The sequence below is a fragment of the Pavona decussata genome, unplaced genomic scaffold (assembly GCF_977016875.1).
Source record: "Pavona decussata unplaced genomic scaffold, jaPavDecu1.1 SCAFFOLD_76, whole genome shotgun sequence".
In the NCBI taxonomy this organism is placed as follows: Eukaryota; Metazoa; Cnidaria; class Anthozoa; order Scleractinia; family Agariciidae; genus Pavona; species Pavona decussata.
Window position 1 is genome coordinate 1,731,962 of NW_028145494.1, and position 2,880 is coordinate 1,734,841.

Sequence of the window (2,880 nt, forward strand, 5' to 3'; positions counted from 1 at the left end):
TGAGTTAGTGAATGTCTTGGTTTTGGAAGTAGCCTGTGTAGCAGGTGTAATCAGGGAGGGGGAGGGGAGGGAGGGGGAATGAGAAACTGATGAGAGATTGCTCCCCCTCCCCCTCCCTGATTATGCCTGCTTTGCAGGCTATTTTGAAAGTGATATACCAGCTGTACTGTCTTATTACACGGAATGCCTGCAGGGCATGGCGTGTCTAGGTTTCGGTCGGGTATCTTTTTTTTCTTCATCGGTGTCATAAATGTGCACATTAATTTATGCATTAAACTCTGTCCTCCCCTAGTAAGGATATATTGTTCTGATTGTCTTCAACAGAAGCGGCCCAATCAAAATCTATTTTTCAGGCACATATCATGAGAGAGGGGACCCACTCATCACTTCTGTGTGACGTCAAATCATCATTTGATTTATTCATTAAAACTAGATTAAATTCTTCCCTCTCCCAGAAGGGATCTATTGTTTTGATTGTCTTGAACAAAAGCGGCCCAATCAAACACCATTATCTGTGCGTATATCACGAGGGAGGGGACCCACTCATCTCTACTTGTGTGACGTCAAAGCAAATCATCATTTGGAAAAGTTGTTTTCGTTCAATGGCGGCCACATGTCTGAATTTAAGACTCTGGATCTGCCGTTTTCAGAGAGAAAACCAACCTTTTTCAAGCAGTAAATCGAAATAATATCTTCTGGGTAGTACTCGACAGTTGAAACGGCGGAAATTGGGAGAGTTCACAGCAAAGAAAATCCGCTTTAAAAAACAGATCGAATGATCAACGCGAAGGATTAGAGCTAGAGGAGGCCAGACCAGTTCAGCGGGGTCATGACGTTATTGCATAGTTATTTCTGGTATGATTCCTAGTAACACAACGATAAGTATCACGCAATATATCTGAATAAAACCATTCAGACAATTATTTCAATGGCCAAGGGAGGATATTTTTTAAATATCTGTGAAACATACAATGGGGAATAATTGGGGCTACAGTAAGCATTTCGTGTAATGCCATTAGAGGGGCATCTTGTATATTGTTATGTTTTTTTATTTTGGTTTACAATAATTTAAACCAGTTTCAATTTTGTTTTCCTCTGTCCCAGGTTACGTTGATAAATCTGAGAAAATAAAAGTACAATTTAACTGGTTTGAAATTTAAACCACAACATGCATTCACACTGTCATTTGGAAGTTAGATGTACTGGCCTAATAGAGTGAGCAATTACACACATGAGTGCTGCAAAAAATTTCCATGCATCCTCAGCCCTTTGTACATCTCCTCAAGGGAGAGGATTTTTGTACCCAATTGCAAGATTTAAATGACTAATTTTGTTTTGTGGATGTGAAAGGGCTACAAAGGTTGATTGGGGTTGAACCTCCAGGTGAAGCCACCCCGTATGAAACTTTACTAAGTACATCCCCTCCCATCCCCCCACCCCAGCCATGCCATTAAAGGAACAACTTGTAACTACAATATAATAATAATTTTGGCATCAGCTTGGCTCTCTGTGATGTTCTTTAAATGCGGTTGTTACAGACTAAAAATTTCCAAACTTTTTGCTGTACTATAGCTATTAAAGATCTTTTCTTCAGGTAAAGAAAGTTAGTTGCTGCTGCTACGGCAAAAATTGTACCAAATTAAAAAAAAAGTTTTCAAACAGGAGCTCATCACCCTGATGTGATGAGCACCTGACTTAAAAATAAGCATATCTATCCCTTATGTGCTATGACACAAGGCTTCAAAAGGAAGAGCATTCAGGTTGTAGAAACAAATGTGTATTGTGTAGTTCCAAATAATATCCATACCATCACCCCACCCCCACCCCCACAGAAGGCATTGGAAATTCTATCAGGGGTGTGGGGTCTCATGCCGAAAGGTTTAAAGAAATGTATGAAGCTTAATTGAAATTGGAGGGGTGGGGTGGGGGAGGGGTCTAAGAAGAAATCCTTCCATGGGGGAATATGCCTTTTTTTCTGGAACTACATATTTCAAGTTGAATGACTGGAGAGAGGAAAGGATAGGAAAGAAAACTCCATGGCAGTAATCAGGTTTGATCTGTACTTCTTACTTTATAAATTATTAATTTTAGTATCAGAGCTTGACGTTTAGAGGAAAATTCAACTTGGCTGGTAATTATTGGGAGCTCGTACATCTCTGGTCCTGTCCTACCCTAACCTACATACACCCACATAAGGTTTAGACCGGCCCCATACAGGGTGGGGTACGGGGGAGTTCTGGGGATGACAGAGTTCTGTCCCCACCAGCTTAAGAAGCAAGAGTAAACTGGTTCATGCAAGTTGCCAAATTATGCAAAAGAGTTAGTGTTTACGGTGACTAAGTAAGTTCAAATTTTAAGAAAATCTTATAAGTGACCCGTTTGTTTTTCACTTTTTGGCACTGGACTTGAAATCTTAAGATTTATGACCCATTAGCTATTGTAGCTGATCTACCCAGAGCTGTCTCACTGAAGTCCAAAGTTCAACTTCTCAACAACTCTTCTTCCCAATAGCCCTTCTCACGGTTAGCTCTGCTCATTTGAATTACAATGAAATCTAGCATGTATGTGAGGCAACTTCGGGCTATTTTGTAGATTTAGCCCGAAATTGCCTCGCATCCACGTTGGATAACATTGTAATGCAAATAAGAAAAATTAACCGTGAAAAGGGCCATTGCTGAAAAAAATAATTAAGTATGCTTTTATAATTATGTCTTCTGGTTTAAATGAAAATATAATTTTCTGGAGCATACCTGCACCAGAACGTCATCGTTCGTGGCGCGTGGGTTTGACTATCTGTGCCCACCCCTAGCGGGGTTTGTTTTGACGATCGACACGGGTGGAGGCGGGATTTGTTGATCAACACACGTCATGCGCAAGCGT